The 16,487-nt window shown below is 51.0% G+C and overlaps 1 protein-coding gene and 1 long non-coding RNA gene across 3 annotated transcripts in view; both read right to left on the bottom strand.

The window, feature by feature from the left end:
• The window catches only part of ADD2 (adducin 2), a 51,271-nt gene extending 40,588 nt beyond the window's left edge, over positions 1–10,683 (bottom strand). Inside the window, exon 1 of one of the 2 annotated variants that reach the window (XM_078379702.1) lies at positions 10,306–10,683. The gene's annotated coding sequence lies outside the window, so the exon portion shown is untranslated. The remainder of the gene's footprint in view (positions 1–10,305) is intronic. The other variant, XM_072978833.2, reaches the window with a different exon arrangement.
• Positions 1–16,172, bottom strand: part of LOC144584171 (uncharacterized) — a 294,410-nt gene extending 278,238 nt beyond the window's left edge. Inside the window, exon 1 of the long non-coding RNA XR_013538264.1 lies at positions 15,634–16,172. This is a non-coding gene — a long non-coding RNA (uncharacterized LOC144584171). The remainder of the gene's footprint in view (positions 1–15,633) is intronic.
• Positions 16,173–16,487: the final 315 nt, after the last annotated feature.

The following is a 16,487-nucleotide window of genomic DNA, read 5'->3' as shown; positions in this document are numbered from 1 at the left end:
TCTTGGGACTGCGGATCTCTTGGAGGAGGGTGGTCTCTCCCAGCGCTGCAGCCAGGCCCTGCAGGGGGGGCAAGGGGGGGTCACAGGGATAAAGGCCTGAACTTCAGGGAAACCCATGCCAGGGGCAGAGTGTCAGGGCTTGATCGCTTTGGGCAGGATCTGGGCTGGATGCCCCCTCTGCTGGGGCTATAGGCCCCTTAGTCTGCTGGACCCCCTGGTGCTTTGCAAAATCATGCTTGGGATCCATCCACACCACTGAAATAGTCCTCTGGACAGCTTTTCCTAATTTCTATGAGGTTTGACCAGGAGAACGTCCCAAGAAAAGGTTGCCTTCGACCAGCTCAAAGTTCTGATCAGCTACTCTTTAACTTTGACCCATGGCCAGAGGCACAGCGGAGTCCATCTTTTCTCGACGTCTGCCAAAGAAGGCAGTCTAAGCCACTGATGGTGAGCATATTCAAGAAAGCATGAGTCCTTTCATCCGTGCTAACCAGGCTGCAGAAACTGAAGCAAAGTGGCTCACAAAGGACAACTCTCAAGCAATCTGGCCGTGGAGTTCTCTGTTTAGCCAAGCAGAAAGAGTGGCTGAATAATGCATACCCATAGCAGTTTTGGGAATGGGTTGCTGAGCATCGCCCTCCCTTTCAAAGTGGCGCTTAAGGATGGCGTGGCTCAGAGAAGAGGAATAATGCTATAAATAAGTGATAGCTCTCAAATCCAAGAGGGAGGTTGATCAGGTGGATGGAAGGCAAATGGGGTCTGAAGAGGCTGCACATTCACCAGAGGAGAAAGCATACAAAGCCTGAGAAAGGTCTGCTGGAGGAGGTTTCACGTGGCCGCAGCGCTCCTGCAACGAAGCCAATGTGGACCTGACCTGTCACATAAATCAGTCTCGGAGGGTTTAATCTGATTCCAATTGCACTCCTCAACCTTTTACTGCTGTCCATACCTGCACAAACCCAACAAAGAGATCAGACAGAGACAGAATAAACATGATGGGGGATGGGGAGGTGATGCCTTTCTCAAGAGAGAAGGGCTCCCTTGGTTGGCTGGAGCCGGGCCAGGATCTGCACAGTCCCGCCCTGCTTTGAGGCAGAATGCTCCAAGAAGCAAAGTTTTAGCAGGATATGGCCCGTGGAACCCTAGGAAGGCCTGGCCAGAGGAGTCCAGAAGGAAGGTCACCGGTCAAAGCAGAGGTCTAACAAACAAAGTCCTACCAGAGAGGCAGGTAGGCCAGGTATGGAAGATCCAAAGCCAAAGTCCAAAATCCATCCAGAGTCAAAAAATCAAGCTAGCCCAGGAAGAACAGAAAGCAAACAGGGAGAGTCTGAGAAGCCACTCCGAAACTTAAGCACAGCCTAGGAGGCATCCGTATGCGACAGGAGAGACACACACAGCAGCCAGAATCCTGAGTGAGGAGAGGCGTCGTCTCTAGCAAACGCCTCCTCCCAGCTTAAGGACCTTACAGCCAGGCTCTCAGACCCTGCCAAGAGCTGAGCTTCAGGCATCTGGCCAGCGGATGGAGGGACTCAGCTGCAGGATCTGGCTGCTGGTCTCCTTGGGAGGACGATCTTTCCCTCAAGGTGGCCCCATCTCCTGAGGCAGCCTCTTCTCCTGATGACCTTTCTAGTCCAGCTCATTTCGTCGTTCTCTGGCATTCTCGTGGCTGGGGGGAGAGGGTGGCTTTTCCCTCCAGCTGGGGCACGGAGTTACTTTGAGCTGGGGGTTCAGCTTTTTGGTCCCTGGAGGCTCCAGCATCTGCAGGGGCTGAACATGCCTCTCCTGTCATAGGTCTGGGGATGTGTGGAGCAGCTCATCCTCACTAGAGGATGCATCCAGCAAAGGCGTGGCATTCGCATCCTGCGGGCTGTTCCACAGACCATAAATGAACCCCACTCTGAAGCAAACTAAGACAGCGGCCCTGGCTGGCAGATCTGGAATCCTGCATTGGGCAGGTGAGCCATTTCTACTTTAATCTGTAATAATAAAGAGGTCTCATAATGCCAAATTCTCCTCAGACACGAGCAAAGGAGGGATCTCTAACCTGAGTCATTAAATATATACATGGTCAGTGGAGATGTCAGGGCCCTTCCAAATGGGGCATTTTACTGCCATTTGTTCTGGATTCTGTACTGATTATATCAGGATTTTTTCCCTGATGAGGGTCTTCCCATTTGCTTCATAAGTTTTGTTTTCCCAAACTTTCCTAACCTTTTCACCTTCCAGAAACCGTTTAATTCCCCCCCCCCCACTTTGTTCCCTGTGATACAGCAATTCGAAGATGATAAAATATTTTCCCTCCAGAAACTCAGTCCTTCAAAGCGGCCAGCTTCATTACGCATTTCTCGGGGGAAAGGTCCATGCCCTGAACCCATGAAGTTTAATGTCACTGTTGAGGCATGGATGGAACCCCGAAATGGCACAGCTTCATTGAAAAGCAGGAAAACATGACGGGAGAAGGTTAAACCATGCGGTTCTGTCTGGCAATGTGGCATCTGCACCAACGTCATTTTGGATGAGTCATGCGCGATCCCCAACAGGCCATTTTGCCAAGTCAGTCCAGGAGGTGATGTGGAGCAAGAAAGACGGGTGTTGCCACCGCTTAATCATCTCTCCTCTCTCCCTCCAGGGAACACACTGAGCGGCTTTAGGCCACTGGTCTCTGAGCTCAACCTGGGAGGGAGGGGTGCGCAGGTTTCCAACAGCGCCCTTCCCTAGCCCTTCCTGGGGATCTCCCACCCCGGGAGGCATTCCACCCATGGACTAAGTAGGCCTGACTCTGCTTAGCTTCCCAAATCAGACTGGAATCCTTGATCATTTAGGGTCAGCCTGAGGATCTGCAGGTGGCGTCCATGGTTCTACAACCCCACCCCATCTGCTCCCAACCATAGTCTTGTGGGTTGGGTCAAAAGGAAAGGGAGTGAGCACCCCAAGATCAATCTGTGTGCTTCATTTCCACCCAGGCCCTGCCAGTCTTAGGCACTCCCTTCTGAGCGGTACTCAACACCCTCTCCAACTGCTTAAGAGGCTGTGAAGACACATTTTTTAAAAAAAAAGGCTTACAGAACCATTTAATTCATTGTGACGATTTTAACTATCTGTTTGCTGCCTAAGCAGACTTAAATGATGTCATGGCCTCCCCTACTTTCTGTTTCCAGCCCTTTTTATCATATTTGCAAGACAACTTGGGCAATATTCTGTAACGGAAAAAGGCAAGGCAGGGTAGGAGGGTTGAGCAGGGATGATGAGCTGCCGGCTTCCCCCCCCCCCAATAGGGCCCAATCCTCCCTTAAGGCTGTGGCCACATCCCCATTTCTTGGAAAAGAGAAGCAAGAGTCCATGATGACCCATCTATGGGGCAAAGTGGGAAAACCAACCACTCCAGGCAGCAGACGAGGTGTGCCAGCAAGGGGAACGCAGCTGGACAGATTCGAGTTTGGAACGCAGAAAAAAAGAAGACAGTGGGAGGCCCTGCAGAAATCATACAGAAGGGAAGAGAAGTTTCAGCCCCCCCTGTGAGAAGGGGATTGTTTGGCGTGTTCCTTTTACACAGTCAGTTTTCTCAATATCTTCCTGTCCAAAGACACAACAACTTCCTAATTCTGTAAAGACCAGCCTGTCAGTCTCAAAATCTCGCCTTTTAAAGGGCAGGCCCAGGACAACCCTTGTCCCACCCGGAGCGTGGCCTTTGCACATGGCCTCCCATCACAGTAGCTTGCTTCTGGTTGCTAACGGGAGAAGCTGCAATTTGCCTCTGAAATGTCAGTTACATAAAAGAGGAAGAAAATTCGATATATGTATTGTGACCTAATAAAAACAGATTAGCGGGGGAGAGAGGCTGTGCTGAGCAGGGTAGGGGGAGATCAATATGAGAGTTGGCAGAGGGGGGGCGGGGGAAACAAACAGACACGGTGGCAGGCTCAAATAAAAATCTTTGCTGTCAGTTTTTTCAAAGGAGAATGTCACCTTAGAAACCTTGCATCAAAAAAAAAAAATCACTTCTCCCCAGCCTCATCTCTGTCTTCAGTGTTGCAAAAACCAAGGGCCATATTTATCCCTTGAGCCGTTCAGGTGGCTTCGTCGACAAACTAAAGATTAACAGGGAACCAGGAAGAGAACGGAGGCAAACAAATCTATATCAGAGCAGAAACAAGCCCCTGGGAAGCAGACAGGGGCGAGAGAGAAGCGCATTACACCATAGGTGGGTTCAGCACACCTGAGCAGATGATGCTACTGAGAGCCTCAAGATGCTGGCCAATGTGGAGCAAAGTCATAGGTGCTGGTTCTTGGCCAAATAACTGTCTGAAGTCTTTATGGTCAGCTCAGAAAACTGCCGCCCGTCCAAAACCTGTGCTAAGAGATTAAAAAGCTTTTCTTTTTACATTTCATTATCTAAAGAGTGCAAACTTGGCTCCTTATTTATCCCAGTAGATCATTCTGAGATATCCAGCGCAATGTCTAGTCTGTGTTTATTAGACCTGCTGGAGGTTGACAAGGCACTCATATGCTGTCCATCTACCACTTTTTTTCTTATATTCTTGCCCACCTTGGCTATTAACATCTGCCAAGGATACAAGGTTAGAGCAGGCCATCCATGTCAGCCATGGAAGGCCATGGGCCCTCCAGTTTAAAAGAAATTATAGTTAGGCCCATTCTTGAAACTAATTTGGTGACGGATGATTTGACCAACTGCAGACCCATCCCAAATATTGCACTTTTGGCCAGGTAAATTGAGAAGGTGGTAGCTGAACACCCCTTTTTATTTTTGTCTGCACCCTTTGCTACGTGCTTCCCATCCAGCCCTGAAAAATGCAACAGTAAGAATAATATCCATGTGAAAGTTATTTAAAGTAACAGCCTTGCAAGCAAAAGACTCCATCATGAACAGGTTCCATGTTCATGAGACTGTGCATTTTCGTTTTCAGCAGGACTGTAAAGTATTCCTCTAGGTTAGGCTTCCCTTCCACACTGAGGTCCCAAGCTATACATTATGCAGAACCGGAATTGTGAGTGAGCTCCCTCCTCATCTCCTTGCAACTCCAGAGACAGGGACTCGTCCCTCTGCAGGAGCTGGCCGGCTGATCCTAAGAGCCTTGAGGATGTCCATTTGGGACCTTTCAACCCATTGCTTCGTAGGTGAGCATGTGGCCGGCAGAAAAGTTCCCCGATGCAGACCAGAGAGAAGGGGTGGGGCCCCCTGCTGTGTTCCAACTAGAATCTCTTGTCATGGTGTGATCTGCTGATCTTTGAAGTGGAAAGCAAGAAGAGAGGAAGGATTGACAGAGTGAGGAGGTGTTCTTGGAAACAGGGGTGAGGGGTGCCTTTGAAGCATAGCAGTGATGCTAAGAGAAAAGGTTAACTGGAACAGAGGCCAACAGCCATTCATATCTGTCATGCACTTACTCTGCAATTAAGGGTACTTTTGTCCTGGTTAGTGCATGGATTCCTTGTAGTCAAATGCCACAGTATTTGCTTTTACTGTGCAATGACAGTGAATCCTTCAGTGGTGTCTTTCCCGTCCTTTCTCCCAGTTGCCCTTTTGTGGCAATCCATTTTTCTTGCTGTTTTAAACCTTCTGGCAAGTGCAGTTTCTAATCCAAGTAAACCCCCCAAATCCCACCCTCCATTCTAATGAATTCTGAAGGCTTTTTCTTCCTTGCCAATTGAAAAAGATCAGCTGGGTCTCACCTGTAAAAACACAGCACACCTGTAACAATGTGCTCCCACTTTAACCCCCTGGATCTGCAGTCTTGTGGGGGATGCTTTGAAATCTCTACTAGAGAGCCGTGGTGCTCCCCCCACACCCAAGGGACAGTTGAGATTTCTAAGCCCTTTCACAACCTACAAACCACAGGTTTCTCTAGAGCTGATCCACCTGTCTTCTCCTCTATAACATCAAGCAATCTTCAAAGTATCCCATGGTGTTATCGTGTCAACAAAGCAGAATGAGATGGTATTGCCACATGCTTCTAAACCTGAAGGGCCACAGTGATGCCACTGCAGAGCCCCCCCCCCCTCTCCCTGTGACATAAATTCAGCACCAGGTCCACATTTAGACACCACCACACCGAGCAGAAATTCAACATGTCCAAGTTCACCTTTTCTCAACAAGCAAGGGTGGGCAAGCACCTTTGTTCCTCTTGGGTATGGCCGGCCAGCAGGAGGCAAATGAAACTGCATTGGGAGAGGCCCCACCTGGCCCACAGCTGCCAGTTTGCTCAGCTCCAAAATGAGGCTCTCTTGCAGTTACCAAAGAGCAAAAGACACCAAGCCAAACCATGGCAAAAAAGTCTGCTTTGGATTGTAGAAGTTGCATGTTTGAGGGTATTTATTTCAAATATCCACAACTTGAGAGCACTCGGTCGTGATCTTAGTTTACCTCTGAGTTACTAGCAATGTGTTGCTGGGCCGGGCTCCGAAAAACAACTCATGGGGCGAGAGTCAGTCTCTCCTTTGAAGGAAAACTAGGTCCAGAACTTTGCAACAATGGGTCCTGAGCCCTATTTCCCACTCCAAGCAAAACCCCAGCGGGAGAGATTTTCCACCTCGCCCCCTTGTCTCCTGTCTATCATCTCCCACCCCAGCAACCAACCACCTTACACTACCCATATCACATGCCCCCCACTTCCCTTCTCCCCAGCACTGGTGGAAGAACAGAAGTGGCTCACAAGTAAATTGGTCCCCCCCCCCTCTTTCTGTCTCCACCATCCAAATTGGTTGGGCAGCCAAGCTGAGGATGGGAGGAGAAGAGACAGCCTCCAGCCCCCCCCCCCAGCTGTTTGCTGTGAAGCTGCATTGCCAGTGATGGTGGTCGGAAAGAGAAAAGTGTGTTTCGGAGCAGTAAAAGGGACACTTTTCTTACATTGGGGTAGGGCATGCGCCAGGGACTTCCCCCTTTTCTTCAGGAAAATCTTTAATGCTCTCATCCAGCCAGTCCAAGGGAAATAAATCTCAGACAGTTCCTTGATCCCTCTGCTTTACCCACAGTGTTTGATCTTCAAGACCACACAATGATGTAGGACAGAAAAAGGAGCCGCACAATGAAAGCAGCCACAAGAAGAAACACCCGGTAACATTGCAAACATATTGCCCTCTTGAAGTGAACAGGCTTTAAAGCAGAACATAACCATGGAAACAGAGAAGTAGCTTTTCTATATAGGGTAACAGAACATTAAATCATGGACTTGCAAAGATATGTTTTCCAATTAGGAAAGCTCCTCAAATTAAAGACATGGTTTATTCAATGGCAGGTGACAAGCAGAGAGAGAAAGAGAGAGATCAAAGGAGGAAGCTCTCTCTCAGCAGCACGTTAGACAGACAAGATGCGGAACAGAATTGACTTGGCTGGGCGAACATACCCTTGACAGTTCTGAGAGATTCTAGGCTACCTGGAGGTCCTTTTGCACAAGCCTGTGGCCTTAAACCCAAACGCTGAAGGCACAACAGTCCTCCTGACCCTGTAAACCTCAGTCCATTTCACAGATGGAAACAGGGCTTTTCTGTCGAACCGCCCAAGTTTTCTATGCAGGCTATGACCCCTGCCTCCACCAACAGGACAGCATCACAAAAGGTTCTTCTCTGCTGCTATGGACTGCATTCATTTGCTTTGCCATCCTCTACCCTGGGCTCGCTTTTGAAGCGGAGGGTGGTAATCGACAGACCATAGGTTCCCCCTGTTTTATAACACAATCAAGGTTGGCAGACAGATCCCAAGTGCATCTGCTCTGAAACAAAGCTCGGAAGTAACTAGTTACAAAAATGTAGCTACTTCTAACTAGCTGTTTTTGCAAGTCTTGGGAATGTAATTAAGTTAGCTTTCAAAAATAATGTAGTGAAACTTTTTTAAAAAAATCCCTTTTCTAACATGCTTTTAAACAGTTTTAGATAGTTTTTGTTATGCAACAGTTGTTTTAATAGGCTCATATGTTTAATTGCTTGCCAATATTGCAACAACTAGGCCGAAATCCTGTTGTTTTAGTATAGTGTGCCACAATTAGAGTAGGCCTATTGAATTAGTGGAAATTACAGAGGAGTTGACTCCCCAAACCCCACTGATTCAGTGAGCCTACTCTGGTTGTGACTCATTGCATGAAGCAACAGGATTTAATCCTTTGTATTTTGACTGCTCCTGTTTTTTAACTATTTTGTAAGCCTTCTTGAGTCCCTTAATTGGGAGAAGGATAAGAGACAAGGAAAAGGCATGGATGGATGGATGGATGGATGGATGGATGGATGGATGGATGGATGGATGGATGGATGGATGGATGGATGGATGGATGGATGGATGGATGGATGGATGGACAAACACAGGCCTGTTTCTCCCTCTTCTCTCCCTTCATGGTTTCCCCCATTGCCAAAATGTAGGAGCCAATTAGCCTCCAGATGTGATGCATCACCTCCTGTTCATCGCAAGGCCAAGGAACTGCTGCAGGTGCCCGCCCTGGATTTCTGTAAGCACTCTGGTGCTCAGGAGAGGATTCGGTTAACCTCTTCCTCCACATCACAGACCCCACAAAGCTCACCTCCTTGAAGCAACTACAAGCATAACGGAAGGTCTCCACCCACCCTGCAAATTGTCCAGCAATTTTGCGGGATTAGGATTGGGGACACGTCCCCCTGCTGCCTCCCTCCCCACACACTATTGTCAACAAGAGACATGCCACCTGAAGCGTTTCATTACCAGGTCTCGGTTTTCTCTCTGACTGCTAAGTCCCTCAAAGCAACGATATGCCTTAGTTTGCTGTTGCCCCTCCGTAAAGTAACCTTCCTCCCCCCCCCAGTCCCCACCTCTGTATCAATATCCATCTGGAACTGTTGCCATGTGCTGTCAAGTCACCTCGGAGGGCGACCCCATGAATGGGCAACCTCCAAAATGTCCCACCCTCAGCTGCCCTGCTCAGGGCTGGCTCTATACTCCATGAGTCCAGAGAAGGGGGCTGCAGCCTATGAAGGCTTACAGCAATTCCCTGGAACGCGTTAGCCCTTCCAGTGACAAAAGGCTTCCCAAAGCTTTTGCGACTCTCTGCTCGCCTGGCTACTCCTTTGGAGCGCCTGGCTAGTGGTCCCTTGGCTGTGTCCAAAACCAAAGAGGCCAGATATCAGGTATGGGTCCTTTGAAATCCACCAAAGCTGCCCGGCTCTGCTTTTGACTTTAGCTGAATCATGCCCCTCACACCGTCCTCACAGAGGGATGGCTAAGGGGACCCAGCCAGATCCCCACTGCCCCTTCTCCCCATCGGCACCCTGAAATGGAGGGGGCAGAGACAACCCCCCCCCCCGCGCCTTGCTTGGAAGTAAACAGACGGTGCCGATCTAGCCTTTCTCTCTCCCAGGTATCTAGCGAGTGCCTGAGAGATGTGATAGAAGGAGGCAGCCATCAGAGCCCTTGGACGGAGACGGGAGGGGTTGAGATCCCACCCCTCTCCTGCGGGGGGGGGGGAGGAGAGGCTGAAACAGTAGCTCAGTGGGGGGGGGGCCCTCACAAAAGGAAGGGAAGCTGCTGTTTCTGCTTGCTCCTGTAAGCCATTAAGCACACCCCCAAGCTCCGTCTGGGTCCGCTGAGCCACGACCCCAAGGGAAGGAAAAGGGGATAGTCTCCCCACCCCCCCACACCTCCACCCCCACCCCCACCCCCACCCCCCACCCCGCAAGCTCTGGAGCGATTAAACACCGAGCGGGTTGGGAGGACCGGCAAGGGAGGGTCTGCTGGTGACTCACGGCGGGCAGGGGGGCGAGCGGGGGGGCCCGCGAGGCATCAGCCGCCCTGATGGTCTGAGAAGATGCTGATGCCTCGGCTGCGAAGAAGACAAAAGAAAGAGAGGAAACCTCGGTCCAGAGGCGGCGCCCCCCCCACCCCGCCTTTCCTTTCCAGCCCAGGCCCCCACCTCTAGGGAGAAGGAGGTCACCGAGGCTGCCCATGGCCCCGGAGGGAGGGAGGTCCGGGGTGGGGTGGCGCAGCGGACACGGGGCTCCACCCGCTTCCAGGCTCCCGGAGAGGACCCGGCAGCCCTCTCCCTCCGCGCCAGGGATGGCCGGGGAAGCCCGAGGCGGCCGCCCAGATGCCCGGTCCGACGCCGACCCTCGGCCCATCCCAGATGCCCGCCCGTCCGCCCGGGCCCTGGCAAGCGCCCCGGAGCCCAACGCCCCACGGCATCGCACTGGCCTCCGTTCCGCCTTGGCTCCCCGCGGGTGCCCGCCCGAAAGCCCTCGCCCAGCCAGAGAATGCGGCAAAGCCCCGGCGCGGGGGCGGCGGCTCGGCTCGGCTCGGCTCGGGTGCCCGGCATCAGCAGCGCCGCAGTCCCTTACCCTTAGCGCCTCTTCTCCCGGGAGCGCATCCCGGTCACGAGCGGCGGCGGCGGCGAGACGAGCCTTCCCCGGCCGCCTGGTGCTTCCGATCGCCGCCTTCTTTTGGCAGCCCCATCCAGGCGTCCGCGGCGGCGTCGCTGCTGGCACTGGCGCTGCTGCTGCTGCTGCTGCTGCTGCTGCTTCCTCCTCCTCCTCCTCCTCCGCTGCGCATCCCGGGAGCCCGGCGGCGGGCAGCGCCTTGCCTGCAGAAGCCGGCCCTGGAGGGAGGGAGGGAGGCAGGCAGGCAGGCAGGCAGGGGGAGGCGGCCGGCGGGAAGGAGCCCCGGGCGGACGCGCCGTGGAGCTGCCGAGCTGGGCAGAGGGAGAGGCGCGGGCTGGGCTGTGGGGCTGGGCGAGCCCCCTCGCCGCGACAAAAGGGGCGCCGCCCCCGCGCTCCCCAGCGCCCCCCAGCGGCAGACGGGCCCGGCAGACGAGGACGCGGCCGCCTCCCCGGCGGCCCTGCCCGAGCCTCCTGTTACATACAGCACTGGTGTTACCTGTCTGTCATGGGTTTGGAGGGAAAGTTCCATCCTATGGGGAGTGGAAGGCGGGACATCAGGAGGAGGGGCTGTACTGTATATAAATGTGAAGCCTGTGTGGTGAAGAGGAGACACTGGGATGTGAAGAAGCAGCAGCTGGGAAGAAGAAGCTGGTGTGGGAGTCTGTGTGTCAGACAGGGTACTACTGTGTGTCAGAGTACCAACCTGATAGGTTCAGGTGTCTGTTGGTTAGCCAGAACTGATAGGTTCAGGGTCTGTGCTTCAAGTTAAGTGTTCTGTGTGAACCAAACTGTATGCATGTATGAATGAGACTAAGCCACGTTACTATATATTATTCACCTGAGCATTTTATTTTCCCTGTGTGTTGTTTTAAATAAACCTTATTCTTTTATTTGTTGAAAATCCATCCCTGGTCTGTGTGACTTATTATAGGGAATGGTTGGTGGCAGCTTAGTTAACGTGTGGCAGATCCCAGTAGGTCTGGGTTTGTCACATTGATTGGTGTCCAGCGTGTGGGATACGACTGGTCCAGTTGTCCAGTGGTCCAGCAAAGCCTTGGCAAGTGTGCCCAGAGCAAGGGGGGTCCAGTCAGGGACAGTCTGAGGCGCGTAGGTAATCTTCTAGGTGTACCTCACGGGGAGGTGCACTAGTAGAAGAACGTGCCAACTGGGGAGACTTAGATTAAGGTGCTCTGAGGCAGCCTGATTTTGGCGGGAAAACGCTGAGGCAAAACTGCGTAGCAACAGCGAGCTAGCTTGCCAGCTGAGAGGCCCAGCAGAGGGGGGTAGGCTCTGACTCGATACTGTTGCAAGTAGTGCTGAAGGACAGCAGCAATCTATAGGGAAAGCTGGTTCTGAGGCAAAAGAGAAAAAAAAAAGTGGTCGTTTTATTTTGAGGCTTGACTTTTTAAAGCAGCCTGTTCTGAGGGGGGATTATGCCCTTGACTCGAAGCCAGATGGCAGAAATGGGTGAAGTGAAAGACCCCCAGGTAGACCAAGGTTCTGAGGATGAATTGGGCTCAGTGCAGGGTGACAGCACGGGAGAACAGACCTTAGAACTCAGAAAAATGCTCCTAGCCCAACAGCATGAATTTAGAATGAGACAATTGGATAGGGAGGCCAGAGAAAGAGCTGAAATCAGTCAGGCAGAGGCAGATGCCAAGAAAAGGGGAATGGCCATGAGGATAGAAGAGATGGAACTGGAACACAGAGTTAGAATGGCACAATTAAAATTAACATTCCTAAATAAGAAAAATAACAACTTATCAGTTGAAGAAATTGCGGAAAGAGAAAAGTATGAGGCTCAGGCCAGACAAAGTGAGCAAGATCTTGAAAAATATAATCAGCAAAAAGACATTAAATTAAAAGAAATCAGAGATAAGACTGAAGAAAAAGTAAAAGAGATAAAAGCTAGGGCTGAGGAAGAAATTTTACAGATCAGGGCTGAGTCTGAGGCTAAGCAAAAGGAGCTGGATTTGAGAATAAAAGAGAAGAAATTGCAGCTAGACAAGAAACCAAAAGAAGGCACACAGGTTAAGGCACAACATCAAAATCTGAAGTCTTCTGAAGAAAACATGAGGGAAACATGGGACCCTAAGTACTCTCAGGGACCAGGGAAAAGCCAGCAAGGGGGAGGGGCCCATGGTGCAGGGAAGCCCTCAGAAATGAAACCAAGACCTCAGATTTTGGAGGGAAAACCAAAACAAGATGAGAGAGACTCAAAATACACCAGAAAATGTTATTTCTGTCAGGGAAAGGGCCATCTAATCTCAGAGTGTGAGAAATTAAAGCAGCTAAAAGGAATTGTGCCTCAGGATTCGAGTGGGACCAAGCCAAAAGCTGTGTTCTGTGTCCAGAAAGAGCAAGGCTCATTGTCACTGAGGGAGCCTGTTGCCATGGCTACTCAATCTGGAACAGCTACCTCTGCTGATCAGGCTGAGGAAAATGGTCCTCTTGTAGAGGTCAGGCGCTGCCTGCTGGTGAGAACAGATTCTCAGTTGTTTGAGACAGCAGGGGTGGACGTAGGAATACTTGGCCATCAGTATCGGGGGCTGCGGGACACTTGTTCCCAGGTGACCCTGTGCCATCCAGATATTATTCCTAGGGAGTATGTAATCCCAAATGAGAGCATGAAGGTGGCAGGGATTGAGGGGCAGGTAATCTCACTGCCAGTCGCGGAGGTACCTGTGAACTTTCAAGGCTGGAGGGGAGTTTGGCGGCTAGCAATTTCATCGACTCCGCCAGCAGCCGTGCTCGTGGGAAATGACCTGGCTGAACATGTGAAAAGGGTGCTAGTGATTACACGTTCACAAGCCACCACGGGGACAGTTCAAGGGGGTAATGATGAGCCAGAGACGGAAGCAGGTGGGGGGAGTTCAGAAGCTGTGGTGGAAACCTTAACCACAGACAGCAGATTTGGACAAGAGCAAAAGGCAGACGCCACTCTCCAAAAGTGTTTTGAACAGGTGACTGACGCCCAGCTAACACCTGAAACCCCAGTGAGATTTCTGGAGAAAAAGGGGATTTTGTATAGAGAAACCCTGAGGAATATCTCAAAAGGGGGAGATGGGATCAGAAGTCAGCTGGTGGTACCTGAAAAGTATCGCCCCTTGATCTTACAAAGGGGTCACTCTGACATGTCTGCTGCACACTTAGGGGTGAAAGGGCCCCTTGATTTGATCAAACAAAATTGGGAGCAGATCACCCAGGATGACCCACAAGACGTTGTGACATACATAGACACCTTGATGAATGACCTAAGGAGAAATCTAGAGCTGGCAGCAGAAAACCTGCAAGCTCAGAAGGTCAGACAGAAAACATGGTATGACCACAAAGCTAGAGAGAGGCACTTTGACCCAGGGGAGGAAGTGCTTTGGCTTAGGCCCTGCAGAGAGAATAAACTGCAGCTCAAATGGGCAGGACCATATAGGGTCATTTCCAAGATGTCAGACCTGAACTACCTAATAGAGCAGGAGGAGAACCAAGCAAGGAGGGTGGTTCATGTGAATGCCCTAAAACCCTACTACAGAGGGGAACAGAGGGTTTTATTCGCGATAAAAGCAGCTGAGAGTGAGGAAGCTGAATTACCCTTCTGGGAGGGTAGAGGGGAAGTAAAATACAACCCAGAGGAGGTAAAGATCAGTCCTGCACTCACCCAAGACCAGCAGCAAGAACTAAAAATGCTGCTTAGTAAATATCAACAGGTGTTTTCCAACAAGCCGGGGATAGTGAAGGGAGTGATGCATCGGATCCACACAGGGGATGCACCCCCGCAGGCAGTATCCCCATACCGAGTAACGGGACCCTATAGGGACAAGGTGCGGAAGGAGCTGGACGAGATGCTTAGGGAGAACATAATCGTCCCCTCTTCTAGTCCTTGGTCCTCTCCGATAGTCCTTGTGGACAAGCCTGATGGGAGCATTAGGTTTTGTGTTGATTACAGGAAATTAAACCGTGTAACCACTCCTGATGCCTACCCAATGCCCAGGCTAGACAACCTGATTGAAACCATAGGGGGTTGTCGGTTCATCTCATCATTGGACCTGGTAAAGGGATATTGGCAATTAAGAATTGATCCCAGGGATCAAGAAAAGACTGCCTTTTGCAGCCCTTTTGGTCTCTATGAGTTTCGAGTCCTGAGCTTTGGTCTCAGAAATGCACCAGCCACATTCCAAAGGCTGATGGACCAGACCTTGGCAGGGCTCAGTGACTTTACAGTGGCCTACATTGACGACATAGGGATCTTCAGTAATACCTGGGAAGATCACCTGATACACCTGGAGTTAGTGCTGCAGAGGTTAAGTGCAGCAGGGCTAACAGTAAAGGCCAGCAAGTGTCAGCTGGGTAGCCCAGAAATAAAATACTTGGGTCACATGGTAGGGGGAGGAGTGATAAAACCCCTGGAGGCCAAAATAGAAGCTGTTCGTGATTGGCCTAGACCCAACACCAAGAAAAAAGTCAAATCATTTCTTGGGTTGGTGGGCTACTACAGAAAGTTCATCCCGAGGTTTAGCGAGATTGCGGCTCCGCTGACCGATCTGACGAGGAAGAAGGCTGATGACCGCATCCCGTGGACCAGCGACTGTGAGGCGGCGTTCCAGAGGTTGAAGGAGGCGTTAATCAACTATCCTGTCCTGCGGGCTCCAGACTTCGACCGGGAGTTCATCATCTACACCGATGCGTCTAACAGCGGGGTAGGAGCAGTTCTGTGCCAGGAGGATGAGAATGGTGACCAACATCCAGTGTCCTACCTGAGTAGGAAACTTCAAAAAGGTGAGAGACATTTGGCAACCGTGGAGAAGGAGTGTTTGGCCATAGTCTACGCGATCCAGAAGGCCAAGCCTTACATCTGGGGAAGACATTTTATTCTGTGTACTGACCATTCACCATTGCAATGGTTAAAGACAATGAAAACCCACAATAGCAAACTTATGAGGTGGGCTTTAAACCTACAGGACTATGACTTTGAAGTGAAGGTGGTCAGAGGGTCAGTGAACTGTGTTGCTGACGCCTTATCAAGAAGACCTGAAGAATGAAGACGACGAAAGAACATGGACTATGTGTATATAATGATGACAAAAAGTAAAATGTACCTATTTTTTGAATTTGGTTTGTAAGAATAAAGGTAAATTGATGTAATGTATATGGTAAATGGTTGAATGCCTAATTGATATGGTTAACTTAGAATGTAAGTATAAGTAAGTATGATATGGTATGTATAACTGTTGTTGTGTGTTTTATCCAGGTTGTTTTTTGGGAAAAAGCACCTTAGCTTTCCCCCTACAAAACAACTTATAAAGAGGGGAGGTGTTACATACAGCACTGGTGTTACCTGTCTGTCATGGGTTTGGAGGGAAAGTTCCATCCTATGGGGAGTGGAAGGCGGGACATCAGGAGGAGGGGCTGTACTGTATATAAATGTGAAGCCTGTGTGGTGAAGAGGAGACACTGGGATGTGAAGAAGCAGCAGCTGGGAAGAAGAAGCTGGTGTGGGAGTCTGTGTGTCAGACAGGGTACTACTGTGTGTCAGAGTACCAACCTGATAGGTTCAGGTGTCTGTTGGTTAGCCAGAACTGATAGGTTCAGGGTCTGTGCTTCAAGTTAAGTGTTCTGTGTGAACCAAACTGTATGCATGTATGAATGAGACTAAGCCACGTTACTATATATTATTCACCTGAGCATTTTATTTTCCCTGTGTGTTGTTTTAAATAAACCTTATTCTTTTATTTGTTGAAAATCCATCCCTGGTCTGTGTGACTTATTATAGGGAATGGTTGGTGGCAGCTTAGTTAACGTGTGGCAGATCCCAGTAGGTCTGGGTTTGTCACACCTCCTTTCCCTCCTGCGGCACCGGCGGGGCCCCTCGCCCTCGCCGCCGCCCCCTCGTCCTCCTCCGAGGCAGCGGTCGGTCGCTCCCTCTTTCCCCCTCCGCTTCCCGCCAGGCCATGCCCGGCCACGCGCCCCCTCCCTCCGCAAAGGCGCCGCCACTGCATCTCCCCCCCCCCGCGCGCCCGATGTAAGCACCCCCTCCGGTCCCCCCCCCCTAGGCGAGGCTGCCGAAGGAACTGCGCTCTTCTGAGCACCCGCGCCCCTTGCCCGGGCCTGGCAGGGGCAACCCTGAGGCACGGAGGTGAACGATGCCACCG

The sequence above is a fragment of the Pogona vitticeps genome, chromosome 8 (assembly GCF_051106095.1).
Source record: "Pogona vitticeps strain Pit_001003342236 chromosome 8, PviZW2.1, whole genome shotgun sequence".
Taxonomy (NCBI): Eukaryota; Metazoa; Chordata; class Lepidosauria; order Squamata; family Agamidae; genus Pogona; species Pogona vitticeps.
This window is presented reverse-complemented; position numbering and strand designations above follow the sequence as displayed.